Source organism: Alexandromys fortis, unplaced genomic scaffold, assembly GCF_014885135.2.
Source record: "Alexandromys fortis isolate MF-2015 unplaced genomic scaffold, M_Fortis_MF-2015_v1.1 scaffold_318, whole genome shotgun sequence".
In the NCBI taxonomy this organism is placed as follows: Eukaryota; Metazoa; Chordata; class Mammalia; order Rodentia; family Cricetidae; genus Alexandromys; species Alexandromys fortis.
The window spans coordinates 224,569-242,725 of NW_026068194.1; the positions used below are offsets into that span (position 1 = coordinate 224,569).

At 40.6% G+C, this 18,157-nt stretch overlaps 1 protein-coding gene across 3 annotated transcripts in view; it reads left to right on the forward strand.

Moving 5' to 3' along the window:
• Positions 1-18,157, forward strand: part of Klf8 (KLF transcription factor 8) — a 155,281-nt gene that overhangs the window by 35,405 nt on the left and 101,719 nt on the right. For 2 of the 3 annotated variants that reach the window (XM_050129674.1, XM_050129673.1), the window contains one exon: positions 14,727-14,778. The exons of the other annotated variant lie outside the window; for it this stretch is intronic. The gene's annotated coding sequence lies outside the window, so the exon portion shown is untranslated. The remainder of the gene's footprint in view (positions 1-14,726; positions 14,779-18,157) is intronic. 3 annotated transcript variants of the gene reach the window in all.

The following is an 18,157-nucleotide window of genomic DNA, read 5'->3' on the forward strand; positions in this document are numbered from 1 at the left end:
TCCCCTCTGCTTCTTTCCCACTTCCTCTTCCACGGGGTTCCCTGATCTGAGGGAAGGGATTAATGGAGATAGCCCATTCCTTTAGGGCTGAGGGTTCTATTTTAAGGTCTCTCATGCTCTGCGCAATGTCTGGCTGTGGGTCTCTATGTTTGTTCCCATCTGCTGCAGGAGGAAGCTGCTCTGATGAGGGCTGAACAAGGCACTGATCTGTGAGTATGGCAGAATATCATTAGGAGTCATTTTGTCACTACTTTTTTATTTTTTAAGACCATTAGTCTTTGGTTTCACTCTGGGTCTCTGGGATATCTAGTCTCAGGTTCTTGGTCACCTAATCCGTGTTGGGTATGGGGTCCATCACAAGGAGTAGGTCTTTAGTCACATCAGTTATTGGTTGGTTACTCCCAGTGCTTTGTGCCACCATTACCCTAGCATATCTTGCAGGCAGGACACCATTGTAGATAGAGGGTTTGTGACTGGCTTGGTGTTTATGGTTGTCCTCCAGAAGCATGCAGAGTACCTTCCTGGAACAAAGACACCTAAAAGTAGGGGTGAAGGCTCTGTATAGGCATTGATTAGCCATCTCCATGTTCAGTGAGTTGTGTAGGTATTATCTTTAGCAGTAGGGCCTGGCTGTATGTTTGTGGGAAGCAGCCTATAGTTTTGGCAACAGTTTGGGTTGTTTGGGGATTCCCAAGGGACCCTTTTGGCTAACAACTCAATTAAATGTAATTTAATTCAGATACTGAAAGCTTCCTTTGGTGAAAAGAGTTGGCCAGTTGGGACTTTGTCTTCCCCGTTATTTGGCAATGTCATCTGTATCATGAATGTATATATTTTAAGAAGTTTCTCCTGTATTAGGTTTCCATACTACTCCTCAAATGTCCCTTAAGTTTAGTTGTTTCTCCCCGTATTCCCTTCCTCAATTCCCTCCTTCCCCATTTGATCCTGCCATTCCAGCCCCATGGATGCATTCACAACCCTCTATTTGCCTTTCCTAAGAAATCTGTTCCCTCCAGTTCCTTATACCCACTCTCTGTGGTTGTCCGGACTAAAACTTGGTTATCATTGACTTCACACCTAATATTCTCATAAAAGCAAATACATGCCATATTTGTCTTCCTGGATACCTAACTCAGGATGATTTTTTTAGTTCCATCCATTTGCCTGTTAATTTCATGTTGCCATTTTTAACAGCTCATTAATACTCCATTGTATAAATGAAGCACATTTTCTTTATTCATTTTTCTGTTGAGCAACATCTAGGTTGCTTCCAATTTCTGACTTCAGGTGTCTTATTGCTCTAGCTAAGACTTCAAGTACTATTGACTATATAGAGAGAATGAACAACCTTGCCTTGTTCCTGATTTTGGCAGATTGCTTTGAGTTTCTCTGTATTGCCTAGAGGCTTACTGTAAACTGCCTTTATTATGTTTAGTTATGCTCCCCAGTATCCCTTATCTTTCGAAGACTTTTGTCATGAAAGGATGTTGGATTTTGTGAAAGGCCTTTTCAGGTTCTAATGAGATAATCGTGCCTTTTTTCTTTCAGTTTGTTTATATGCTGAATTTCATTTACATATGTTGAACCATCCCTACACGTCTGGGTGAAGCCTATTTGATCATTATGGATGATCGTTCGATGTGTTCTTGGATTGGGTTTGCAAGTATTTTACTGAATATTTTCACATCTATGTTCTTAAGGGAAGTTGGTTTGTAGTTCTCTTTCTTGCTTGGGTCTTTATATTGTTTGGGTATCAGGGTGACTGTGGTCTCATAAAATGAACAGTTTTCCCAGTGTTCCTATTCTGTGTGGAACATTTTGAGGAGTATTGACATAAACAGTCCTCTATGGTAGAACTCTGTGCTAAAACTGTCTAGCCCTGGGTTTGTTGTTGTTGTTGTTGTTGTTTTTTTTGGTTTGGTTTTTGTTTTGTTTTGTTTTGTTTTGTTTTTGAGTTGGGAGACTCTTAATGACTTGACTGCTTCTATTTCGCTGGGGGTTACCAGTCTGTTTAAATTGCTTATCTGATCTGAAGTTAGCCTACTTGCTTCCCTGGTCTGAGTGGCCTGTGAATTCCCAGGGGGTGCCTGCTAGAGTTGGGGGCTGGAACAAAGCAATGGGCGTGGGGGAAGGAAATTTGGAGGAGATGATCTGTGCGATACACTGGAGGTGGGGGCAGGGGGAAGGGAGGCTGCAACAGAGCTGGGGAGGAGACGGGGAGATTAGATCTGGAGGAGCCCAGGGAGAGGTGAAGATCTGCAGTCCGCCTTCCTGCTTCCCTAGCTTGGGTGGCCTGTGTGTTTGGAGTTGTGTGTTCTCGAGATGGTGCCTGGGATAAAGGAATGAGTTGGGGAAGGGAGGGAAGGAGGGGATGACGGGTGGAATCCACTGGAGATGGGGGATGGGAGGCCTCAGCAGAAGGTCTCCTGAAGAGCTGGGGGTGACACAGGGGAATGGGTCTGGAGGAGCCCAGGGAGAGGTGGAGATCTGCAGCCAGGCTTCCTGTTTCCCTCAGAGTGGCCTGTTGGAGTTAGGGGGCTGGAACTGGGAGAAAACAAGAGTCGGGGAGGGCAGTCAGGAGTGGAGGACCTGTAGGATCCGCTGGAGATGGGGAAAGGGGTGGGAGGAAGGTGCCATAGGTCTCCTGCCAAGCTAGGGATGAGACTGGGGATTGGACTTGAGCAGAGGGAGAGGTGACAATCTGCAGCCAGCCCTGTTTCCCTGACCGGAGTGCCAATGGGTTCCCAGGGAGTCAGCTGTCTTCTTTAAATCTTAATAAATTGGTGCCATTATGATAGTGTCATATTTGTATATCATGTAACTTGTGCATATACTTCCTATTACCCTCTTAATTCTTAATCATCTTTCTATTTTTGACTCAAATGTCACTTCTTAATGAAACTGCTCCATATATCCAGAGTTTTCTCTGTGGTCAAGACACATTGCTTTTTGTACTTCTTATTTCTAGTACAGATAATATTGAAAACAATCAATTTGTGTTGTTTTAATAACGAACATCTTCACTAGACTATGCTCCACAAGAATAAAGATCACTTATAATTCCAGAAAATAAAAAAAAAATTATTATTTAAAGAATAAGTTTTTATACATAGCTTTTACTCTAGTAATATTGGTTGGTTAATTGAGTAGGACTCCTGAAGCATCTGAGTTTTTTTTTTCGATTTTAATATGTGTGTGCATGCATTCATGTGTACATCCATGGTCATTTTCTAGACTCACCTTCACTTGATCTTCCACCATATTCACCGAGGCAGGCTGTCTTAATCAAACCAAGTACTTGTTGATGTCTCTAGTCTTCATAGCTTGTTTAGGGGGATGCCCTCTCTCCACCTTCCAAGGCTGGAATTATAGGAAGACCACCATGCCCACCTGACTACTACATTGGTTCTGGGATTCTGTACGTACTCCAGGCTTTACGCTTTGGTGGGCAAGCTCTTAAACCTCCTGGCCATTTCCACAGCTCTGCACCTGAGTTTTGGTAAGAAATAGGAGCTTGGATCCTTGCCTAGTGGGGCCAAGGAGAAGGCACTAATAGAAAGCTTGCTACGCCATCATGAGTACCTATGTTTGTATCCCCTGCACCTACATACATATTCTGTAATCCCAAAACTGGAGAAAAAGAGACAGAAACAGAAGGATATCTGGAGCTTTCTGGCCAGCCAGGCTAGTCAAATCACTGAGCTCAGGTTCACTGAGATCCTGTCAGAAATAAAGTTGGGAAATAATTTGGTATACACACACATGCACGTACCCCCCTCCCCAACACACACAGGTGTACACATATGCACAAAGCAGCAAGAAACACTTGCTTAATGAATGGATGGCAATACGTAATGGATGTGTTAATGTTCTAAAGTGCTCTTTTATTCCTATAAACTACATCTTAGACCCCAATAACCTCTATTATATTTTTCACTATAGCTTTGAAGAATCCATAAGATAATTGGTCTAATTAATGAAATTTTCTTTTTTGATACCTAATTGTTATTCCTATATAATTACTCTGTGATTGGATTCGTGTATTTGTCTCTTTGTCTTAGGACAAAGGGAGTGATAACTAAAGCCCTTGATCTGAAAGGAAATGGCAATTCTCTGTGTTTCCCAAGTGGATTAGTACCCTGGAATAAAGCAGCTAAAGTGGAGTGTGATTCAAAATGAGATCGAAAGGGTCAAGTTAATGGAGACAGAAACCCTTCTTTGTTGTTAGCCTTCCCAAACCAGTCAGTAAGTGTTCCCCCCCTTTCTCGCTTCCCTGGCACACTGAGAAGCAGAACCATTGGAAACAGAGTAGGTAGCATTCCAGGAACATTGGAAGCTTTTTAGAAAGTGACATGTGCTTCAACATAAAAGCAAGGATCTTGTGTTTTGCGAGAGAACAAGAACATACATGAATAACAATCTATGACTGTATGGAATGCACAGACACGCACATGCGGTATGTGGTGTTGTTCCCATGACAAAGCATGAGACAGGGTGGTAAAGCACCTCATTTCTTGATTAGATATTGATGCTTTGCATTTCTGGCTAGTTTGAAGGTAGTACTCCTTTTTATTCCTCTTCCCAGTGACTATCTTTAAAACTCTGTTAAACCAATTTATACAATTTCTTTCTGTCATTGCCTTATCATAAGCGTCATCCCCCTTATAATCTGTCTTTCCTTTTACTTCTCCTTATCCCTTCTAGGCTTAAAATAATTCTCTGTGACAGAAGGACAAAAAAATTCCTAGAGCGGAAGGTGGGGAACAACTTTTCCCAGGTTGTTAAGTGCTTTATGCAGTTGGCTTTGTGCAGTTTTTCTACTCATGCTTTGCTCATCTTGTTCTCGATGTCACCAACACGTGTCCTTTCTCTTACTCTTATTAGTTTTGGATTTCTTGGTGGACTGCTTGCTTATCCATTTCATTCCTTTGCACCATGGACAGAGAGGTAGTACATTTCTTTTAATAGTGACAAGGAAAAGAAAACATCTGGATTAAAAATAAAGGAGGATTGAGGTAATTTATAGAAAAAAAATGTTTTCTTCTGAGAATTATCATTAAAGTGACTCATTACATCTGCACATCAAATCGATGCACAGTAAATGCTCAATAAATGCTGTAAATTATTATGTGGATAGTGATTCTGATTATACAAATGACAGTCCTATTAAAACTGTAGGTCCAACTCATACTGAGTCATTTTCAGAGAGTTTAATATTGTAACTACTTATAAAGTTCCAAGTAGGGGATAGGGAAATCATCACATGGGCATTGTCCTGGCTGGTTTTGTGTCCACTTGACACAAGTTAGAGTCATCAGAGAGAAAGGAGCCTCAGTTGAGGAAATGCTTCCGTGAGATCCAGCTTAAGACATTTTTCTCAATTAGTGACCAATGGGGGAGGGCCCAGTCCATGGTGGGTGGTGCCATCCCTGGGCTGGTGGTCCTGGGTTCTATAAGAAAGCAGGCTGAGCAAGCCAGGGGAATTAAGCCAGTAAGCAGCACCCCTCCATGGCCTCTGCATCAGCTCCTGCTTCCAGGATCATGCTCTGTTACAGTTTCTGTTCTCACTTCCTTCAGTGACAGCAGTGTGGAATATAAGCCAAAAGAACTCTTTCCTCACCAACTTGCTTTTTGGTCAGGGTGATTCATCACAGCAATAGAAACCCTAACTAAGGCAGATATAATCATTTCCTAAGCGTAAGTAATACCAAGTGATATTATTATTCTTATATCCAATAGTAGATGCATATAGGATGATGCCTAGAAAGCTGAGAATTAATACCTAGATCTATTAGTGTCCACCGGATAGAGTTATGATCTTTGAACAAATGTAACAATCACCCTACAGTAATCTTTCAGGGTTTTCTGTTTGTTTTTGTTTTTTTGAGAAGAGGCTTCTCTAAGTAATAGTCCTAGCAGTCATATAACCAATTCTGTAGACCAGGCTGGCCTTGAACTCACAAAGATACACCTACTTCTGCCCCCCAAGTGCTGGGATTACAGGCGTGCACCACCACCACCCAGTAATCTTTTAGGTTTTGTACTTGGAGAATAAATACTTCACCCCTCCTCCTTCAGGACTCCTGATGGTATTTCTGATTGGCTAAACACCAACAAAGGCTACAGAAGGGGAGCCTATTCATGACACATATGCTAGCCTCCAGGATCACAGCCCAGAGTGGAGAGAGCTCATATGGTCTGGAGGACAAAATGGAAGATGTTGACAGTCAAGACTATGTATTGAAAACAATTTGTGGAGTATTTTCAGTATGAACAAATCACCTGTGGCTTCCCCTCAAGATTTCTTTGGGAAGGCATATATGGTGCTCTACAAATAAATCCATTCACTACACTGGTGACATTTGCATCACTGTGGCATACCTAACAGAAACAGCATAAGAGAGGAAAAGTTGGATTTGGTTCATGGTTTCAGAGAGTACAGATCATGGGAAGGGACGCTTGGTGGCAAGAACAGTTCAGTTCATGGTCACTGGAGTGTGATAGCAAACAGGCCAGGATCAGAAATATCATTGGGCTCTAACTCTTCGAAGCAACTACTGGTACCCTACTTCGAGCAGCAAGGCCCTTCCTAAAGCTTCTGCAGAGTCGTCTTACATCACCTGCAGGCAGGGAACAAGTGTTTGGACACAATCCTTAAGGGAACGTTTCAGATCCAAACTTCAGCATCTACTTTGTTTCAGGGTTAATTTAATGCTTTACAGAAGCTGCTCTGATGAAGGCGTCCCTCTGTTTTTATTCCGCATAGACTTGTCTGTCTTTCTGCAATTCCGAGGTACTCATGGTTAGCTCCATTATAAAGAAAGTACTTTAACTCACTGCTGTGAAGGTTCATCGCTGGCATATGTGTGTCTGTGATGAACACTCCACAGAAAATGGAGTCACAATAACAGTAATGTATGCACGTGGAGCGAGAAGCATTGCACAGTAAGACGGGAAGCCAGAGTAAGGAGGAGGAACCAGGCCTTTTAATTACTGATTAAATCACTTTAAATCACTGATGAGAACTATTTCAGGTCCATAAGAACTACTTTAATTTTAAGAGTTGTGTCTCCACTGACCTAACCAACTTTCACTAGGCCCTACATCATAAAGGTCCTACCACCTCTTAACATCGCTGTGCTGGGAATCAAGCTTTAAAGACACCTTTATACCATTTGTAAACCACAGAAATTCTAAAGAATGGACTATTGTCCGTTCCTGTTTACTTGTTTTCTCAGACAATATCTTATTCTAGTTTCCAGGGTGGCCCAGAATTTACTGTGTAGCCCACATTGGCCTAAACTTGGGACAAACTTTCTTCCCTGGCTTTCTGAGTCCTGAAATGACAGGCACGAGTGACCAGAAAGTAGTTCTGGACATAGGCACTTAACAGTTGGATAATAGAAAGCATTTTAAGGAGAAAAGTACAGGCAAAGGAATAGATGGTGAATGTGTAATTATTTAGGAAACATTGATTTGCCAGATAAGGCTTTTTCCAGACTGACGTCTCTGCTGCCCAAGGTGAAGCGGTCAGGTGGTGTATGTGTTAGTTACTTTTCTCCACTCTTGACAAGAAGTGGTCCAAGGAGAGAAGCATGTACAGCCCAGGGGAACGCACATCATCATGGCAGGGATGGCATGGCTACAGGAGGCAGGCTGATATAACACTGCATAAGCAGCCAGGAAGCAAATATTGAAGAGGAGAGCCTGACTGTTACACCTCAACCCTCACCGTGCCATGGTGACTCACTTCCTTCAGCAAGGTCTCACCTCCAAAAGGCTCTCCAGCCTTCCTAAATAGCACCACTGCAAGCGCATGGAGGGCGTTTCCCAGTCAGCCTGTCTCTGTGGTCCATTTTATACCTTAGCATGCCTGTGTATGGATTCTTCAGCTATAGATCATATAGTTGAGGATGCATAATGTTAAGGTATATAAATAAAAATATGTTGCAATGCTAATAATCTTCATGTTGTTCCTACACACATTGTGGCTTCTGCGCTGCAGCCATATTAATATATAAACGTCTCAGTCATTCCTCTGTATACAGCTGTTCAGCTATCCTATATTTTATTTATTTTCCTGTCATAGATTTTAGTTCCCAAATTTACTCTTGCAGCTTGGCCACTTAAGATTTCAAAAATGTGCACTAATCAATTTGAAAAATACGAATTAAAACAAAAGTGAGATTTCATCTCACACCTATTAAAATAGCTTTTAGGAACATTAAAATAGATACCAAATGTTGGTAAAGATTAACATGTGCTTTAAACTCGAGAGTGAGCTTTCTATTCTGGAAAATACAACAGTGCCTAGTCTAGAAATCTATTCATTCCCCCAGTCTCAAGTCGGAGACTTGACTGAAAGAAATAACAGCAGGACTCATAAGAATACATTTTCATTTTTTGTTATTACTTTCCTACAACACAGAAGCAGATGGAGCTACTAGTGGGACCTACCAAGCTCACAGACATTCAGGCTGTGTCATTCAGGGCTAGTCGTGAGACCCACCAAGCTCACAGACATTCAGGTTGTGTCATTCAGGGCTACTAGTGGGACCTACCAAACTTACAGGCTGTGACGTTGGTGTTACTTGCTGTGAAGATGGTATAATGAAGGTAAAATTAGATTTTGAAGTATAATGGCAGTAAGTTCAGAATACAGCCTCCTTCCTTGCCCTGTTTGGAGCTACCGGTCAGCAATGAAAACATTCATTTTGCTTTGGAGAAAGTAAAGGACACAGTAAACATTTTGGACAAAAAGAAGGATGTGTGTGTGTGTGTGTGTGTGTGTGTGTGTCTGGTATAAGAAAGGAGAATAGGGGCATGTAGTGTAGGGTGCATCAATGGGTCTGTGAGTGACATGAGCCAGAGTGTTGGGCTATAGTCATGATTGCTCTCAAATGAAAAATGAGCAAGTTGCTCCCCAGTGTATTATGGGTAATGTTGAGAATGAAAATGCTGGGGGTGTACATTTGCTAGTGAAGGGTTGAATTATTATAGGCATTAGTGAATATATTAGTGTCATAATTATTGGGGTTTCTGTAGATAATGGATCTTTATTGCCTCGGTCAAACTAGATCTCACCATATAAGGCATGCTGACCTCAAAATTGTCAGCATCTTGCCTCAGAGGCATACTGAGATGACAGGTGTGCGCCACTGTAATCAGCATTGCTGACTGTGACAACCTTAAGTGGAATGACAGTTCACCCTAAAGTTAGATATTGATCCTTTCTTTAGTTCTCTCGTCAGCTCACAGTAAAAGAAAGAGGATTAATTGTGTGTGTGTGTGTGTGTGTGTGTGTGTGTGTGTGTGTATGACTGTGGGTGTTGGGAATCAAACACGATCCTTTGGGAGAATAGCCAGTGCTCTTAACCTCTGAGCCATCTCTGAGGCCACAGAAAGATTCTTTTTCTTTTAACAACTAACAAAAGTAACTGAAAATAATGTTCATTTTGAGTGAAAGGATAGAATTCTATTTGCATTTTTGCTTTACCCCTTTCTCTACTATTAGCAGTCTCTTTTAAATTTTTGAGCTCTTTATTTGTTTTTCTTAATTTTAATTTTCGTGCTATTAACTGCAAGTAGAAATATGCTGCTTTGAAGAGAGAAAATCAACCCGTCTTTGACATAGCTCTTGGTTGCTGTGATGCGAAAGGCTTGGAGTTCACTCTTGGGAATATGAGTGTGTGTGTTAGATGAAAAGCTGTATTAGAGTTCTGTAGCAGTAGAATATTATATATGTGTGTATATATGTATATAATGTGTAGTGTACATTATGTATAGTATATATTATATATTAAACAGCACTAACTGTACATCTTAGAAGCTCCGTGGAAGGCTGTCAGAGATAGTACACAGTGGATGGCTGTGCTCCTGCAGCATCAGAAGATGGCAGTAGTAGTTACGGTTTCATGTGTTCATGAAGAGGAACTGTCAGAAAGGCAGCAAGTTTTCCCTCAACCTTGTCACTGAGATGTGATTTCAACTTCAGAATGGCTCTTCTCCACACAGGTAGCCTTCCCTGAAATGTCCTCACAGTCTCTTAGGTTAATCCTAAATCCTCTTAAATTGACAGTAAAGACCAACAATCACAAAAGGAAAATACAACAAATAATTTTATTTTTTTTTGTTTTGTTTTGTTTTTTTGAGACAGGATTTCTCTGTAGTTTTGGTGCCTGTCCCGGAACTAGCTCTTGTAGACGAGGCTGGTCTCGAACTCCCAGAGATCCGCCTGCCTCTGTCTCCCGAGTGCTGGGATTAGAGGCATGTCCCACCACCGCCCGGCTACAACAAATAATTAAAGATGAATTAGGATAGTCACTCCAAATTTAATGGTTTGATATTCATAGAAACTTGTATTGTCTAAATCTCTAGGAAGAAAAATATATTTGGGGTATCAAGTGCTCCATTTAATTGAATATATATTTTTGTGCCTTAGGTCTGTTGTTCTTCCATCTCCAGGATGAGTAAATTTGATCTTTTAATGGTGTTCTTCCGAGTTCCTATGTTCTGTTCACATTTGTTTTGTCTTTGTCAGTGTCTGAATGTCCTAATTCATATATTTTTTTCCTACATTTCTGATAACTTCTCTTTTGCTTGAGCCATTTTATTGGTAAGACTTCCTGCTGAGTTTTTTAAATTAGACTTACTGAGTCTTGCATTTTTATTTATTTTTATTTTTTTTAGTCTTGCATTTTTAAATTTTAAATTATATTGTTTTAGTATTTTATTGGCATGGAATCCTGCTTTATATCCCATATTGATTTTCTAAAGTCAGTTTTTACTTTGTATTCGCTTTGAGTTTTTAGTTTATTTGTATCCCTTTGATTTTATCAAACATTCCCAATCATTCTTTGCAATTCTTTGAGATGTCATTGGTTTCACTGTTTTTGGAAGCTGTTAACGTTCAATTGGTATTTTCAGGAGTGTGTGTCACACAGCCTCAATTTTTTTGTATTTATTATGTTAGTTCATTGGGATTTACACATATGTGGGGTTTCTTCGCTTGGAGTTTTAGATTAGTTTTAATTTTCATTTGAATTATTTACAGTATTTGAGTGGTGTGGGGTTATGGCAGAGTTGAAGTGTTCAGAAGTTTGTCATTCAATCCATATTCAAGGTATATTACTTGTATATTACTCCCAGAATAGAATTAACTTAAGAAAAGCACTACTACTGACTAGGCTCACTATGCAAATACAGTGCTTCTTTTAACTTCTCTAGCTGTGAGAGATAGAATATTATACTAGAATAGAAATGACTGAGAGAAAGAGGGAAGGGCCAGCAGGATGGTCCAGTTCATGAAGTGCTTGATGACCTGAGCTTAATTCCCATAATGCACATAAATGTAGAAGGCGAGAACTGACTCAGAAAGATGTCCTCTGACCTCCATGTGTGTACTATGGCATGCGCATCCTCCCCATGTATCACATACACACATAATAGTAGCATCATCATCATCAACAACAATAATATAATAAATAATTTAAATATTATTTAAAGTGCTCGGAACCTAAGAGAAGTAGACATGGTAAGGATAAGAGTTAATATTTTAACAGCTATGAAAAAAACTAAGGTAAGAAAAGTATCAGGTGGAAGGGGAAAATTGGGGTACTGTTAAGGCCCATAGGTTTTAGGGATTAATGAAGCTATGGAATATTATAGTTAAGAAGTAAAGAGAGTAGGTGTGGAGGTGTGAATACAAATGAGCCCAATAGGCTCCTAGGGAGTGGCACTAATAGGAGGGGTGGCCTTATTTGTATAGGCATGGCTTTGTTAAAGGAAATCTGTCACTTGGAGTGGGTTTTGGGATTTCGGAAGCCCCAGCCAGGTCCAGTGGCACTCTCTTCCTGCACCTACAGAGATGTAGATGTAGCCAGATATAGAACTGTTGGCTCCTTCTCCAGCACCGTGTTTGCCTGCATGCCACCTTGACTATAATGGACTAAACCTCTGAATTTGTATGCCAGCCCCCATGAGATGTTTTTCTTTATAAGAGTGGCTGTGGCCATGGTGTCTCTTCACAGCAATAGAAACCCTAAGGCAGTAGGGAAGAGAGGAGGAGGAAAAGAAGGAGGAACGAGAGGGAAAGAAAGTGAGCAGAGTACCATGGTAGACACTGCACAGTAGGCCGGCTTGAGAAATACAGAGCACACGCAGCCCAGTGATGGGCAGACTAAAGCAAGCCCACTATGAGGTATTTATGCAAGAATGAAAGTAAAACATTAAACTGTTTTAAGAGATAAAATATTAACAGAAAAGCTAAGACAAAGTATAATAAAATACATTTAAAGTACAATGATCACATTAGTAGATATGGTTTGGTGGAATATGTTCAAATTTTTTCCTTCCCTGTGGTGTTTCTTTCATGCAGCAAATTGCACTGATGAAGAAGGTACAGTTTGTAATTGCAGTTCAAACCCGTAAGATCAGATTCGGGTTATTTATTGCCCCAGTGGAGTTAAGATGGTTAGCATTTGGCTTGCGTTTTTGGCACAGCTGTACTAGGTTGAACAGTGTAGTTCTCAGGTCCCTTGTTGATGCTTTGTCTGGATCTGTGCTGTGTTAGGGAGGGGAGCATGAAGACCCTCGCTAACCTCAGTGGCATTAGCAACAAATCTGCATAGGTCTTGCAGTATCTCACTTTGACCACAGCTTCTACAGCCAGGATGGATTTCTGTGCTTTCTTCCCATGGAAGTGTATAGGGTCCTTGGTTTCACATATAGTTTGGATCTGTAGCAACTCTGTCGTCCCTTGGTCTTCTATGGTGCCTTTGTGTGTGATGGGGCTTGTGACCTTTAGCATATGGTAAGTAGCCACTGATCTCAGGCAAGCCCCTTGCTGTGCTTCAAAATTATCAGCTCCCAGGCCTTACTGTTAGTTATGTGTCCATTCTTTGCTCATTCAACTAACTGTTCTTGAAGGACTAGTGTGTTTAAGGAGAAGCACTTCCCTGAGTCTTCTCTGGCCTCGGTGGAGCCTTGTGATGTGGATTTGCAGCTGCCCATGCCCACTTTCCTATGGATTTAGAGAAAAATTGATCATGTAGCATATGCCTGCTCCACTACAGTTTCACTGTCATTTGCATCTTACATTGCTGTGTAGTATTTGTTGCAAGTACTGAACCAACCAATACAGTGATAGCAGTATTGATGTAGCATTATTAACTCTACCACTTTCATGAACCTGTAAGTATTGATAGACACATAGGAGTATTAACCATACTAGCATCTTCCAGAACAGATCCATACCCTAAAAATTTTGTTTGTCCCTCTTTATTTTCTCTCATTCTTCAACCCATGGTAACATTAATCATTTTACTGTTTTTTTTATGAAATTGAACCATTTTTATAGGGCAAGTTGTGTTGCCTATCAGGAAGTCCATGTAATATTTAGGATGTGTGTGAATGTCTGTGTTGTATATACATTTCAAGATGAATACTAGGTAGAGATATGAGGAAAATAGAGAAAGGAGTGTATGTCGTGTATGTACATATCAAATTTACAACTTTTAGGAATCTGTAGATCTGAATTTAGGAAGAATTCTTTTTCAGCCATGCATGTACTAAGAACTGTAGGCATGACTGCTTGCCTGAGCTGACTTAGAAAACCAGCATAACATTTGCCCTCGATACATTTTTTTTTTTTTTTACTTTTCCGCTTTCGTTATTTTAGGATGGCCTGGAGTTTTGAGGCAGCAGGGAAAGAGGTCAGTGGTAGACTGAGGGAGGAGGGCGTAGAAATGGCCCAAGGATAATGGATGTAGGTTCTAGGTTATCTGTATAATTGCTTGGTATTCACAAGTAGGCAAAACAGGCTGGTTTTTTGTCAATAAGATAGTAGCTTAGGGGTCTTCATGGAATAGAAGCCTAGGAGGCCTACAGCTGCTCCTGGTATGTACAGGGTTTCAAAATCGGCAGAAGGAGCCTTCTAAGACTGGGGGGCTGCCACAGCCTGCAGTTTCCGCCTACCTCAAATCGTCTTCTACCTTTACCACTCCAGTCATAGCCTTTGACCCTGGATGGTTTCTCAACTGAGACAATGATCTCTTCTGGAACCAAGGATGTTTTTAGCAGCCCTGGGCAATCCTGAGCTTCCAATGCATTTTCCCTTTCCTCCTTTTTTAATGTCAAATCAAAATGGAATTTCCTGTCTGGCGCCAGCTGGTCCCCTGCGCCCCCAGGTGCTAAGGGAGCTCTGGTGAATGGTGTCATAGGGCTAGTCCTACAGTTCTCTTTCAATATGTCCAAGACACCTGGGCATCCGGGTGGGAGAGGTCTTCCCACATCTGCCAGGGCAGGTGTGAGATGTACGTGTGAAAGCCACCTGAGACTTCTCCATGGAGATAATGTGCTTGCTGCCCATGGGCCTGGTCAGTTCCTAATCTCTCTGCTGGAGGAATTTTGCCATAGTGTGGTCAGTTCCCTGGTGTTACCAGCTCTAGGGACTGGGGGGAGGTCACTGAGTTCTGTAGAGTTTACCACAGTCTGGGGGGATCTGGATGTGGGCTACGTGGCTGTTCAGCAAGAGAAGCCCTAACTGGTTATTGTCTTAGTATCCATCACGGTCTTTATGTCACTCAGGAAAGCCATGTGCTTTAATATGTCCATGGCCAGTACCATATCAGTGGATGCCCACCTTGTGTAGGCTCTGCTGCTCTCAAAGCCTCTGCTTCTGGTTCTTGCTAAGGTTATGGATGATAATCACAGTTCTCTTTTTGCAGCAAGTTGAAGCCCACGGTCAGCAGGTGATTCTGCAGCACTGATTTGTCATAGGTAGGATCTTGCTCTTTATATTTTTCATCTTTATTTTAATCATATGTGTGGGTATTTTGCTACATGTGTGTCTGTACCATGTGTGTGCCAGAGGGCAGAAGAGGGCATTGGATCCCCTGAAACTGGAGTTATAGATGGCAGTGTTGAGGCTGGGGATTGAACCCAGATCCTCTGGAAGAGCAGCCAATGCTCTTAACTGCTGAGCCATCTCTCCAGTCTCTTAGTGTTTTAAAGAAACAACTTCTCATTGAACTTCAGTGATTTGAACAGGGGCTTTAACTGCCTTTGTCCTAACAGGCTTTGTTTGCTATGTGTTTTGGTCATTTCTGGAAACCGATTTTGCTTTGATTCTGTCTGTATCTTATAGAATAAAAAGAAATAACTTGTCAGCATCATAAGCATTAATAATATACAGTTGTGCGTGGCAGTTAATCTTGTAGCTGCAATGGAAAACTTAGTGCCAAATGTTGTAAATGTAACCAAATCTTGGTAGTCTATTTCATGTATAGCGCTATCCCTGGAGATGTTCTGCTACCATTTCTCTTGGAGAATGTATCTTTGTTAAATCCATGGTTGATATTTTGCAATTTTGTTTTATTTTGGCAAGAGTACTAAGAGCATCTAGGTATGAAATGTACTGCTTTCCCATCAAATTGCTTACTGCTGTCAATTTTTAAGGTTTTTGGGTTATCTTGATTGACATTCATCTGTTATATTTTTTGGCATGGCCTGTCGGTCTAGAATTCTACATGCATGAAATAAAAGGAACTTCCAAAGTATATTTAAATTTTTCTTTAATTTTGAGAATTTCATGCATGTCTATGATAAAATATGATCATATCCACCCTCTTTTCTTCCCTCTACTTGCCTCATTTCCCTTTTGAACTTCATGTCTTTTTAAAAATAATCCACTAAGTTCAGTTAGTGCTGCTCATATGTACATGGATGTGAAGCCACCCACTGGAGCATGGGAAATTTACCAATGACCATATCCGTAAAAAGAATGAGCTCCAGCCGGGCAGTGGTGGCACACACCTTTAATCCCAGCACTTCGGAGGCAGAGGCAGGCAGATCTCCGTGAGTTCAAGGCCAGCCTGGTCTACAAGAGCTAGTTCCAGAATAGGCTCCAAAACCACAGAGAAACCTTGTTTCAAAAAACAAAACAAACAACAACAACAAAAAAGATGAGTTCCATCCCGCGCCAACAACTATCCATTGCCAATAGCCCCAGAGTAAGGAATGGGTCCTGGAGATCCTCTACCTCGTATATTCAGGAATTTTGCCTGGTTTGATCTTGTGTAGAGCTTGTGTAGGTAACCCCCAACTCCTGTGAGTTCATCATTGTGATAGCCATGTCATGTCCAAAGACAGCATTTCGCTTCACTCCTCCCTTATCATCTGGCTCTTGTATTCTTTCTGCTTCCTCTTCTGTGATGCTCCATGAGTTTCTTATGTTGGGGTTAATTAGATTTCTGGCTTAGGGCTGAGCACTCACTCTCTTATTCTTAGCACTATAAATAGAATTTTAAAGAAAATTGAAATCTGTACATTTTTAGCTGAACATGCTATTTAAAAGGATATTAATAAAGCTTTATTTAAAGAAGACAATAATACTCCAATCAGAAATACTGTGAATGATAGTAAAGAGCATGTTGGAGGAGGCCGCTAGTTAGTTCCCAGTCCCCAAAATGATCACACAGAAACTATATTAATTAAAACACTGCTTGGCCCATTAACTCTAACTTCTTATTGGCTAACTCTTACATCTTAATTTTACCCATCTCCATTAATCTGTGTATCGCCACATGGCTATGGCTTACCAGCTGAAGTTCCCAGTGTCTGTCTCAGGCAGTGGATCCATGGCTTCTCCTAACTCCACCTACCTCCTCCCATGCTATAGGCCAAGCCAGTTTTTTTTTTATTCATTAACCAATAAAATCAACACATAGACAGAAGGACTTCCCACACCATACAGCATGCTAAGGATTTTGGTCTTTTTGAAGCATTTGCTATATCATTGTGGGGCATGGGTAGAATAGGAGAAAGAGACAGACAGAGACAGAGAGAAAACAGTAATAGTAGTGGGGTATTTATGGTTGATTTCCAAAGTGAAAAGTAGGGCCTAAACTATGGTAGTAGACACCAATGGAAGATACAAATGAGGCAAGTTGGTATCAACAAGGTTGAGTAGTTGGTCAGTTTGGGGCAAGGAGGAAGTGAAAGTGACTCCTAAGTTTTTGCCTTGGACAATGGAATAGAATGGTACAAGTTACCAAATGAAGAACAATTCTAGCATATGGTTATAGTACCTGACTGTAACATTTTGTTCCAAAGTCTATATGATACAGTGTCCTGGAATGTTAACCTATGTTCATGTTATAGCCTATGTTAATAAATATATGAATTAGTATTTCACTTTCTTAAATACATTTATTTTATTCCAGAAATAAAAAAAAACTTTCTCTGCCTCATATCTCTTACCTGTAGACATAACTGAGCTCCAGCCCCACTGAATCAGTCACCGTTGCAAGAACGTAGGGTGCTTTTCCACATCATAGTACCCCCATCAACATCGTTTCCTTTGTCCCAAATCCTTCCTTTCTGGAGTCAGAATATGTAGGTTAGTCTGATTTGCCAATATTTCATTTTAGTAAAGAGAAAGTGTGAGTACAGAAACATGTACGGCTGTAGCGGGTCTCCTAAACTGAACATGTGCCTATAAACCACATCAGACAGAATAGAAAATGACTGGACTGCCAAAAGTGTCCACTACCCACGGTTAGCTTCTGTATCCCACAGAAAACCACTACGCAGATTTCTCGCATCATTTCTTAGCACTGTCTGTCTGTATGTGTGTATATATATACATATATATATTTTATATATATATATAATCTAAATGAAACCATGTGGTATATACTCATTTATGTTTAGCTTATTTCTCTCAAGGTTTTGTGATTCATTGATGATGTTGTATGTGCCAGTGGTTTGCTTCTTTTACATTGGTATATAATATTGCATTGTATTTATTTTTATATTATCATAAATTTCCATTGTATAGCTATACCATAATTTAGTTATTATTACACATTTCATGGATATGTGAACTGTGTGCAGTCTTGAGTTTTGCTGTATGAGTTTATATTTTAATAGGTAGTTTTTTGTTGCATGCATACTTAGTTCTCATGGGTATATATAAAAGAATTGAGTTATGCTACAGGTTACGCACATGTATAGTCAATGCTCCCACATACATCTCTCGTGTGACTTTACTGATATGTGAAAACTATTTCTCTATTTTCCCTGTGTGAAAAACTATTTCTCCATTTACATTTTTGTCATTTAAATGACAGAGATTACAAATTGAGTTACATCTTCA